The 12,340-nt window shown below is 41.2% G+C and overlaps 1 protein-coding gene across 2 annotated transcripts in view; it reads left to right on the top strand.

The window, feature by feature from the left end:
- The first annotated feature begins 6,500 nt into the window (after positions 1 to 6,500).
- The window catches only part of LOC117264920 (cadherin-20-like), a 121,116-nt gene continuing 115,276 nt past the window's right edge, over positions 6,501 to 12,340 (top strand). For both annotated transcript variants that reach the window (XM_033639241.2, XM_033639243.2), the window contains exon 1: positions 6,501 to 6,994. The gene's annotated coding sequence lies outside the window, so the exon portion shown is untranslated. The remainder of the gene's footprint in view (positions 6,995 to 12,340) is intronic.

The following is a 12,340-nucleotide window of genomic DNA, read 5'->3' as shown; positions in this document are numbered from 1 at the left end:
CACAGAGGAAGAAGATATATCATGCTTAAAAATGTGCTTTAAGTATGTTTTAAGCAATGATTTAAGAACAGGAAATATGCTAGCCAGCCTAATCCCTGCAGGCAGAGAGTTCCAGAGCTTCAGGGCCTTGATGGCAAAAGCCCGGTCACCTTGTTGGTTACTTGCAATTAATAAGCCACACCTAATGACCAACAATTAATGTGTTTGTGTGTAATAATGTCAATGTTTTCTCTATGTTATATGTGTCAGATAGCCCACAAGAAGTTTAAGTAAAGTGTCATGTTGCCTGTGCACTTTATGTAGACAGTAGTAGCTTCCATTTAATGCATATTTTGGAGACTCGGGTCGGTTGCAACAAGTCTTATTCCTTCAATCAGAAACATGCTTAAGTAATGACACTTCACATGCTCAATTAGGACCCATCCCTCTTCCCCCACAGCAGTATATTCCATCATGCACAAGTCACTGTGATTACCTAAAAGGATAATTCACCCAAATATTTAAAACCGTTAACTATTGCCTGCATTCAAATAAATATTGTGAACAATATGTCATAATTAATCATCTTTAAATGGCACGAGTAATAATATAATAGAAAGTGAGTTTATAATAATAGAAAGTGAGTATTCAGATTTGAGATTTGAAAGATTTGGTTCCCCCCAATGTTGACTCTGTGGCTACAGCCATGGCTGCAAAAATACAAATGATTTTTTTTTTTTTTTTTTACAAGGAATAGATAATACAGTGTTTGAAAATTTACATTTTGTTATTCAAAAGGTGCCATTTACTTGATAAAAGATCTTTTTAAAGATTCTAATCTTACATAAAGTGAAACCTAAGTCTCTACCTACCACATCTTACGCAGGATATTGTAGGTGGAGAGGAGTTCAGTGGACTCCACAGGTCAAAATAAAGTAGGTCAGGGTTAACAAAAAATGTCTGCAATGGTGTGGGAAAGATATATGTGATTTTAAGAAAAAAAGCTTGCTCTGCCCTACATTTAATGATTTTTTTTTCCCTGACACTTTCTGCACCTTTGACAGTTCATACAAGCATCATCCACGTTTTGCCTTTCTCCTTTCTGCCTTCATTTTTTTATTGCCTATCTATCTATCTATCTATCTATCTATCTATCTATCTATCTATCTATCTATCTATCTAGGTCTTACTTTTATTTTATCTCTGTCTCAGTGTGTCTGTTTCCATGCTCCTCTAATTGTTTTCTCATCTCACTCTCCAGGGATGTGTAGGCATGGCCTTATTATCCCGGCTGATCAATGTGATTTATAGGTTTAGGGAGCGAGACATGCAAACTTTCTCATCTCCTGGGGATAAACCAAAGAAATCAATCACACGCACTCACTGTGAGTGTGTGGGCCAATCCAGACCTGAAAACTACTTTCTCCAAAGACCATCCTGGAGGCAGTGGCACTCTTCAAATCGAGCTTCTGTGTCTTAAGTTGTTCTTTTTTTTCTCCCAAATACTCAATTTAATCTTTATACCAGCATGGTGCCTTATGCGTATGCTAAAAATACACACGAGCTTGATGTTACTCAGCTGAAACACCTGGAAACACATTTTCATGAGTTACCATTTTGCATCTTTCACTTCAGTTATGCTGATTAATTTGTTTGTGCCATTGCTCTGTGCAGTAATTTGCCATGATGCAGATGGCCTCCTTGTTAACATAATCACGCTGGCCCTCAGGAGGACAGCAGGATATCATATAGCTACGGAGATAATTCCCACCAAGATTTGATGGTAATTGCTGTCTCCGTTTTTTGTTCAAAGAATTGTGTTTTTTAAAAGCACTCAGCTTCATTAGAGAAGAAACAGCAAGAAGCACCACTCTTGATCCAGACCTAGACTGACTGTAGACTTGCAGCTTGTGTTTTTATTGATCGTCTACATGACTCAGACTGGCTGATAAAAGCTTAGGGACAATAAAAGCCTCCCAAAGACTGCAGTGGATTAAAGCTTCTCTGATTTTTTTTAAAAACCTCTCCCTTATCCTTGATGATGGATCATACTGTGCACCTGCAAGACAGGTGTGTGACTTCAAATCAACGTACAGCAAGCTGCGGTAGCCACAGCGGGACCTCCACCGGATCAATACCAATGCAGTTTAGCATTCTGAATCAGCCTTAAGCCTGAATGGAGCAAGTGTGCATGTAAAATACTCTGAATCATCTCCAACCAACTCAGCAAGGTCAGATGTTTTGGGGTTTTTTTTAGTTTCCTTTAGCAGTAGCCTTAAAGTAATGACACTGAGAACTGTTATTTGCTAAGTTGAGAGAGAGCCTACTGCCAGAAAAGTCCAATGTGTTTTGACTGTGTTTTTTGGTTTTAAAGTGTCCACAAGGAATTTTCACTGGCTACATAACCGTCTCAATTTAATACAAATGCGCAATAGTTGCACCCTGAGATAAACAAAGTTTAGCTTTAGGAATGCAGCACATTCAGGCAGCAGGTATCTGTTCTCTCCTCTGTGCAGTCTAAGGTAAAATGTGGAGGAGAAGTTGATTCAGTGCAGGGCTTCTCAGAGCTTTAATTATGATACATCTCAAGGACAATATTTTAATACACATTTTAAAAAACACCTGGATGAAAATCAGCTACAAACTCATGATTTCTGGTAGGAAGGCTATGATACAGTGCTGGTTATGGTTACTTCGCAACTTCAGGCGCAACCTGCCTCCGTGGTCTTTAAATTTAAGGACAAGAGTAGCACCTAGCGCCCAACCTCACATTTTCCAGGTGGTAAAGGATGCAGCAGGTGTCCCAGCTCTAATCCTCTGGAGACAATGGCCAATATTTCAGGGGCTCCAGTGTAGTCAGCGGATAATTTGATAGCCGATCAAAACTTCCTCTTCTGTGTGCTGGTCATTGTTCACAGTCTGATTAGCAACTTCAAACACAAGAATGGAGTTGGGATACAACGTCTATGACCAGATTGTTTCTCTGCATTCATACGCACATATCTATTTATAGAGATTAATAAAAAGCCTACAGCACCGTTTCCACCAAACACTTTTGGTGTGGTACCTTTGGAACCAAAAGTAACCCTTCAGACATGGTACCTAGACCCTAGCGTTTCCATCGCTAACAGTACCTTTAAATGTGGGCAGTGCTGTTGTCACTCACTGCTCCATCCAGCTCTCACTGTTTTTCCTCATCACTGGATACACAGAGGGAAGTCTGCACCTCATTTATCATCCACAGAATGAGGCTGCATGCCAACACTTTCAGAACAGTATAACACAGGCTGCAGTGAGAGTCTCTCTCCATGGGATATTTACAAATAATGGGTTTGTGCATTTAGTCCTTCTAAGGCAAGCTCGGGGGTTTAGTATTATCGGAGCCCACAGGAACAATGCTCCACGATACTTTTTTTTTCTTCTCTGAGTGAGGATTAGAATATATGTGGTTTACATAACCCGGTCAAAATGAATGTGTATAAACACTTAAAAGTCCAAAAAATATCAAAGGAGGCCAGCACTCACAAATGTCCTTTTAAAGATCTTTTTATCTAGGCAGCAGAGCAAAAAACAACGGATGCGTTGTTAAAGTGAAACTTATGGTGTGTTGATTGATTCATGTCATCAACACTGAGAAACATTACAAGTCAACCGTCGCCGACAGTCGGCCCAGTAAATTAAGTTATTTTTAACTCTGACTCCAGCTGCTGCAAGAGGCAGCAAAACATCCTTTCCATTTATAGTTACATATTAGTAATAAAACTCTCCACAATATGAACAGTGGTTACATAAGCCCCAAAACCAGCCACAACTCAGCCCTGAGCAGAGTGACCGTCCGCTATTGACCAATCAACAGACTGCAGTGTTTACAGCTCCACCTTTTAGTACCAGATCTGTGTGCCCCGGGGGGGGGGGGGGGGGGGGGCAAAAATGGGGACGGTATAGAACGGTTCCATTGGTACCATCCACAGTTTTTCAGAGTGGAAACGGAAAAATGCGTACCAAACTACACAGAATTGTACCATACTGCTCAGTGGAAACAGGGCTTAATTGTCTTCAGACAATAGCCGATGGGTTGAAAGATGCATTTTGGCCAATGTGTTCTCCAAATGGACTGTTTACCTGCATGCAACCAAAGCCTGCTCTAATGTGATTGTTCAATACTACTCAGACAATACACAGACTACAAATGGACACCTGATAGTAGTAGTGGGTAGAGAATTGAAAATCTGTACTCCAATAAAAGTAAAATGACTTCCATAAAAAAATGAGTCACGTCAAAATAAAAATTGCAATTTCAAAAAAAAATAGTTACTTTTGTTTTAAAAAAGCAGTTGTTGCTAAAACTTTTTTTATGAAGTACAGGTAGGTTATGACTGAACAATTTAGCAATATCACACAAGAGGGAGTGGAGCTGAGCGCTAAAGAAAGAAAGTCACAGCTGTGTTGACATTCAGCACAATAGCATGACCTCGAGTGTGACACTGCGTTTATACAACGGTTCCACAAGCATCACTTATGAATTAACAGCCAGTGGCAACCTCCGAGACTGAAAAATGAAACCAGTGCAGAAGTGCCAAAAACTGTAGTTTCTCAAATGGCTGTGAGTCAGTCCCCATAGATCCACCTGTTAAAATTCCCAACTGCCCACTAAACATGTTTACAGCCTGGTTGAAAAATGGTTTTGGTCTCTACAGCTAATTTCCTCCTTTATGACAACCGTACATGGAGTGAATTTTTATATAACTCACTTGTATATACTTTATCAAGGCTTAAAGTTGAGTGAGAGGTTGTCTGTGAGGTGTCCCCACAGTCTGAGTTTGCGCCACCCTCTCATCCAAATATGGTCACTTGCAACTTATAACACATTACTACCTAACCCTGAATGCTTCTGAATGCCCGTTGCCTACAGATTCTGTATACATATGCAGATATCTTTTCATAGAGATTACCAACTGAGAATAGCTCCAGTAACCTATCCTGTTACTGGTCCACTGTGTAAGATTTAGGAGGATTTAGCGGCATCTAGTGGTGAGGATTGCAGACTGCAACCAGCTGAAACTTCTCCTGGTTAGAATTCCTTCCTTTGTTGTTCAGGAGGTTTTACCGGGAGCTGAATTACCAGGTGATTTAAACCAGACATTACAAATCAGTGTTACTCCGATGCTGTTTGGCATGACAGCGATGGTTTATTCATCCAGCGCCTGCTAATCTGTGCTCACCTTTACTCTCTGAGAACTTAAGATCCAGATGTTCAAGAGGTTTTTACCGGGAACTGAAAAATTTGCAGTTTTCTTCCTTGCCAAAACAAATAAACCAGGTGATTTAAATGGGTAGAAACACTGAATAAAGCAGTTTCATGTTTAAAAAAAAATCTGTGTTTTTCCAATGCTCTAGTCTCTGGTGGGCTGCTAACTACAAAGGCCAATGTAAAAACGCAAATGGTCCAATCTAGAGCCAGTGTTTGGTTCGTCCATTCTGGGCGACTACAGAAATAAAGCAGTGCAACATGGCGAGCTTTGTGGACAAGGACCTACCCCCTATGTAGATACAAACGGGTCATTCAAAGGTTACAAAAAAACAACGATTCTTATTTTCAGGTGAGTATACACCAAAGAAAAACAATTTCTGCCGATACATCCCTGTAAATCTTACACACTGGACCTTTAAAGCATGTGGAAAACAAAAGAAGTAACAGCCGAACAGCAGCAGAACATATGACATATCCTACATGTTATTAAGTTACTATATTGGGATCTATTGACAGCTATATTTCCTTGTAACAAAGTTGACTCTGATTGTGTTTCTGTTGAAGTAAAGATGTAATTGGCAGTAATCACGCAGTAATCAAATCCAAATCACAATAACAGACTTGAGACTTGACTCTGACTTTGATTTGGTGACGTCTGAACGTCTCTGGGTTTGCTGAGCTCATCGGAAACAGTCCTCAGCCTGAGGGGACACGACCGGTTTACTGTCGCTGGATGATTTTTATCTGTCTTCCAATGGCTCTATATCTTCAATTAACTCCAATTAGACTTGTTAAGGGACAATTAATCATTAATTAACCAAGGGAGGTGGGTGGTAAATATTTACTTATTCATCATACACATTTCTTGTTTTGCTCCTGATTATTTTATGAGCCAATTTTCGTATAATGTGTGTGCGGCATTCTAATCTAACGGGGCTGGCGTTCCTGATTGCACATTCATCATGGATGTTTGACCATAATCTTTTCTCCCTGCCTCAGACAGTCTGTTGATAAAAATCCAGCAGAGAGCAGGGACCACAAAGTTAATAGACTATCACTCCCCCTAAGAAGAACTGATTGTACTATTCAGGAGGGTCACATACGCAGTCAGAGGGGTCGCCACAAAAGCCAGAACAAAAGAAAAACTGGGGGGAAAGTGAGTGAAGCGAAAGAGTGTATTTTGAGTTCTGCGGGTTAATTCAGAGCCTTTCAGCTACAATTGCTATGTCTAAACATTCATGAGCCGTAGAGGGTTGAAGGGAGGGAGGGAGGGAGAGAGAGAAGCGAAGGGGAATGGATGGAGCAACAGCACAGCGCTCAGACACAAGAGGGAGAGCTGGAGAGGCAGCTGCTGTGTGAGCTCGTCCACAACGCTCTGAGCAGGTAGAGCGAGCGCGGGCAACAGAGGTAGAGAGAGAAAGAGGGAGAAGAGGGAGGGAGGGAGGAAGTCTTGTCTTTTCACCTGAAGATTACTTTGTCTCACACTTCTTTCACCCCGAGCGCTGGAAGGAGCAGCGAGGAAGGGAGCAGAGTTGATCAGGAGGTGCCAGATCTTGCTCTCTGGTCTTTTTTTAAATTTATTTTTTTCCTCTCTTCTGCACCGGGGTCAGCTGGACCTCTTCTCTGCAAAACCCCGGTGATCAGCATCCACTGGAAAGACTGAGAAATACAAACCGGTGCATCAGGGAGAGAAGACGAAAGAAAAAAGTGAGGAAACTGCAGGAAAAGGCTGCACAGGAAGAGAAGTTTGAAAATCTTTTGAAGGTAGGATTTATTTGTTTAATATTTCTGTGTTAAAATGCATCTGATAAAACTGCACCTCAACTGGTGAATGTGACTGCTTAGATCTGGATTAACATCAAAATCCCCATCATAATCTTGATTTGTTGCACAAAATGATCAGAACAACCTGTTACAAGGTAAGTCTTTAAATGCTGCCTTTTAGTGCTCGTCTTTTATCGATGCATGTGCTGCAAGCACAAATATAATTTATTGACTTTTTACAGCAATTTTCACTTGTTATATTTGGTTGAGCCACATGTGGTGAAAATGCTTTGACAAGATAAATTGGAACAGGAATAAAAACAGAAAATGATTAACAAGGAAAGAAAAGAAAAATCAGAAAAAGAGAGAGAGGTGGATCCGTGGGAGAAACAGGGGGTCAGAATGAACAGTGGGGAGGCAGAGAAAGATACATGAGTGTGAAGGAGAGTTGGACTGAAAAAGACAGATAGAGAGAGTAAAAGAGGAATAAGAGGAGGAGGACTGGAGTGGCGGGGGGCTCGCTGGCAGCCAACTCAGTAACCAAGGCAGCTGACATGAGGGAGAGCCAACAGGGGACAGTGGGATTTCTATTTTTCACCCTTGCCGAGATACGCCGGGGCTCTGCCAAGTCCCCTGCCTCATCCCCCACGGATAAAGATTTCATTGTGCGGAGCTGTGACCGAATTCATTAAGCATCTACATGTACTCTCTCCTGGCTGCTCTTACTCTCTTACGCTCTCTTTCCTCCCCGAACTCCCTCTCCACTCGCACTCTCCCGCTGATACTCACTCTCCCCCGTCTGCTCCTCCCCTCATGCTTTCATTATATTCTCAATTGGCCCTATAATCAGCTCGACTCGTGTTGCATCAACAGTTGTATTTTGTAAAGCCCTGCGGTGAATGAGAAACACACATGGTATGATTCTTAAGGGGGGATTTCTATCATTTCTACTTTTGGCAAGACCCAAAGTTTATCAACCTTGGTGCATCAGCCGAGGGTCACAGTAGATTTAATAGATGGAAATTCTGTGACTTTGCAGGCATTGTGGGACTTTGGGGGAATTTTAGGCCAGTAAAGGGCTGTGAAATCTGGTTGAACTGCAGAACAAAATTACCTCCAGAAGGATGTGATAACACTGAAGTGCTTTTCTAAATAATTTTATAACAACACTGGATCACAGGATTATCTGCATGTGAGAAGGGGTTGTTTGTAGTGACAACCCCACAGAGCATTATCCCTCTGCAGTTACCCTCAGCTCTGTGGATCTTTTTAGTGTCTTTCAGCTCATTGTTTTAGTTTTACAGCCTGCAGCATTTCTGTTCTGCTCCTATATTCAGTCCCTCCAGGTTGTTGTGGGCTGTTTTTGGGATTGTTGCAACCTGATATGCCTGATTTCATGGCAACTGTTCTACAACATTGCAATTCATGTTGCAATGTTTATAGGCATTTATTCATTTATTGCAATAAAATTGCAAGGGCATGTGAAAATTGCAAATATAGTTGTAATGCTGTCTCAGATTTGGAGCATATTATTATGAACATTTAGGGTTTTTTTCCCCACAGAATTAGAATCTATTTGTAATGTTATGGTGGATGGGGGCAGCTTGGACAGAAGCCCCACAGCAGCGGGTAACATTCGACACCCAATTGGCTTGACTCTGACTTTACTGTCTGTCTGACTGTTGGGTGACGTTAGCCATAAGATGCTAACAGTTAGCCCTGTTATTGTGTGTGTGTGTGTGTGTGTGTGTGTGTGTGACTCCATCCTCCCATGCACAGAGCTCCATTCCTGCAGCAGTAGTGTCATAATTAACAAAGATCGGGCAGTGATAGGACACAATTGCAAGTTCGCTATAATTTGCGTTAACTGTTGCAAACACAACATCCTTTAGAGACTGTATATTTATTTTCTAGGAACAGCAGGCAGCTGTTTCCAAAGGTCTGATAAAACAACTGTTACCTGCCCAGCACCAAAGTCACTCTTTTTTCTTTCTTTTTTTCTTGCAGTTTTCTTAGAACAATCACAGTTTATTTAAAGGAATACTTAACACCAGAATAACCATTTGTCAGTCAGTCAATCAGGTACTCACCCTGTGTTACATTGAATTCTTGAAGAAAACTGGTTTTCTCCATGGTGAACGAAGAATCCAAAAACAGAAAAGTGTGATGAATTTGAGTAAAAGGCGGCTGCATTCATTAACGGCAAAACTATATCAACACATCTGTTTACAAACTCTCACACAATTCGTGCAGTATAATCCAAGTCTTATTCATCCAGTTGTATGCTCAGTGCTTCCCACATGCTAAACACATGCTTTTTTGCTAAAACTTTACGTTGTAAAACATGTGCGCATCTGTGCATGACACTGTTAGTGCTAAAGTGTTTGAAATTGTGAGGTTTTAGCAAAACTGCATGTGTTTAGGAAGTACTGAAAATACAACAGGGTAAATGAGATATGGATTATACTACACGAATTGAGTTTGTAAACAGATGTTGTGACATAGTTTGCCTTTTACTTAAGAATTACATCAATAATTTTCTCCGTTTTTGGATTCTTCGCTCAAAGGCGTGCAAGGAAAACAAAGTTTTCTTCAAGAACTCAAGGTAACATGGGTGAATAACTGATATACAAATGGTCATTTTGGGGGTGAAGTATTCCTTTAAGAGGTCATACTGAATACAAGGATACCATATTAGAGAGGGGGATGACTAGGGTTGGAGAAAGCTAGATTTAAATGGTTTTTATATGTGTTCAGTGGACATATCATAGTCTTTTCATGCCCTTCCAAGTCATCATCTCTTTAGGTAAAATGCTGATGAAAGGCTCCTTATTGTTTCCAGGATGTGAGACACTTCGCTTGTGGTGAAATCAATAGCCCAGTAAATTCTTAATTGAATGACTGCAGGGCCTGGAGCCTGATGGTGCTTTATAGGCTACCAGAAGGCGCCTTTGAGAGCACGCGGAATAACAAGGACCCTGCCGGCATTGTTGTGGTCTGGGAAACAACGTCATGTCAATCAGCCAAGCCTGGCAGGCTTCAGCAGCAGAGGGAGGGTGCTAGTGCTTGTACACCTGCCATGTTCCGCTTGAGCCAAGGCTGGTGTCACATTACCTCCAATTAGCCTTTGTTCCTTTGAAACACTTTTTTTGGCTCATTTGATCATTATGCAAGGACTGGTATCAGAGATGTCATCATGGTGATTGAAGACAAAAACCACCCTCAGGGTAGAAACATAGTTGACAGGGAATGGACATATGTCGAAATGAGATGTATGTCTTCTATACACGAAACACTGTCATTGTGTTTTGTAGCAGAGCAAATCTTTTTGTTAGAGCTGTAACTCATCTGTCTGAGCTGCGGATAGATTGACTGACCTCGGGGCTCTTGTAGCCACTTTAACTGAAGCAGAAGACTACAATGCATACTTTTGGTCAATTTGCTGAGTGTCATGCTTGTGTCATGCTGCAGAATCCCACCTAGCACTTTGTTAACCAGTTTGTCCACAACGGCAACAGTGCAGATGTATAATAGCAGAAATTGTTCACTGAGGAAGCATTCTGTTTTCTTTTAGGCTTTTGATTTTCTTGGATAGGAGAGTATTTAAGCTTGAGAGGGGGACAGAGAGGGGATGACATGCGGCGAGGGGCCGCTGGCTGGAATCAGACCCGCTGCTGCAAGGACATGGCCTTTGTACATGGGGTGCCTGCTCTACCCACTGAGCTACTGGGTGCCCCAGTATTCTTTTAAACTGAAATGAAGGGAAGTCTTTGAGGATTTAACAGTGTAAGTAAACCAACAAAGGCCAAATATTTTCTTTTGCTCATAAGGAATTCTTGTTTCTGCCTTGTTTTAATGGAAAGTAGTAGATAGCACATGAGAAAATTTCAATACATGCGCCCACAGAAAAGCTGCTGGGACAGACAGGAGACAACTGCCCTATAAATTCCTGTGAGTTTACGAAACCACCGTTCCAATCCACACCAAACAATCCAAACTAAGTTGTCTACTTAACTTTACTAAATGGTTACAGGTGCATTTTGCCAGAGTGTATTTTGTTCCAAACTATAGTAAGGTTTATGTTGCATTCACATGGAATCAGGCAGATGACAGGCAGCAAACCGGATATCATTTTTGCGGGTAAGAGCAGAACAGTAAAATTTGGTGAGGCCAGCACATACAGGCAACAGTAACAGCAGACAACACTGCTGTCCAGAGTTAAATCATTTTGACTTTTTACTGTACTCCATGATGGAATTTACAACCGGACTTACGTAGCTCTTTCACACAAGAAGAAAATGCGGGAGAGCTGGACAATTAGGGGCGTTACTACAATAATTACATATAATAATAGACACAAATAATTTTTTTTAGGATATATTCCAGTCTTTGTGAACAATACAACACCACCATCTTAATATATTGTCATGTGAGTTTCATTTTGTCGCCCTGCCATTCTGTTAGCTGTGTTGTTCAGACTCTGTTTCCCATCTGCCTGATTCCATGTGAACACAGCGTTAGAAATATGAACAGTGTAGCAAAAGATGTCTGAACCAGTGTTGTAGTCAAGACCACCTACCCTTAGACTAAGTCATGACCAAGACCAGAGAGTATCAAGACTTAAATAAGACTCTGAGGGGTTGAGACCAAGACAAAACCAAAACCAACCAATGTATAAAAACACCAACAGAAAACAAATGAAGCTTTATCCACCTAGTTTTTATCGCCGTACCGTATATATGTATAAGTGGACCATGACAAATGGCTTGATAAAACAATAAAAAGGCATGGAGGCGAATCTTATGTATTCCTTGGTTGTCTACAAGCAGAGAAATGCAAATACATTAAGGGGTTGAAATCAACTTAACCATCTTGATTGGGGTCCACGTCATTGGTTCGACAGCCCATTGGTTCGACATCCCATTAGTCCGACTGTCCGCGGTGCTGAACGGCTCGCAGCGGGCGTATGGTGCGCTGCGACCGGCTTGAGGCGGAGCAGGCTCACGGCTTATGAGTTTGTCACTTTCTTTTTCATTTTAACCCACACCATGATCTTTTCCTGACCCTAACCAAGTGGTTTTTGTGCCTAAACCTAACCAGACCTTAACCACAGGGCATCATGATGATTTCGGAACGGACTTCGGAACAATGAGTTTAATATGGTCGAACCAATGGGATGTCGAACCAATGGGCAGTTCCCCTTGATTGAACACTGTTTTTTTTGTTTGTTTGTTTTTGCAAAGGCAATTCATAAACCAAATACCTTTTCAAGTGATTTCATTGTCATAGACATATTTCTAATGTCAGAATAAAATCATGTGAGTTTTGCTGCAGTTGTGGTGCAAT

Source organism: Epinephelus lanceolatus, chromosome 20 (genome assembly GCF_041903045.1).
Source record: "Epinephelus lanceolatus isolate andai-2023 chromosome 20, ASM4190304v1, whole genome shotgun sequence".
Classification (NCBI taxonomy): Eukaryota; Metazoa; Chordata; class Actinopteri; order Perciformes; family Serranidae; genus Epinephelus; species Epinephelus lanceolatus.
The sequence above is the reverse complement of the archived record's forward strand: the minus strand, read 5'-3'. Positions and strand labels throughout refer to the sequence as shown.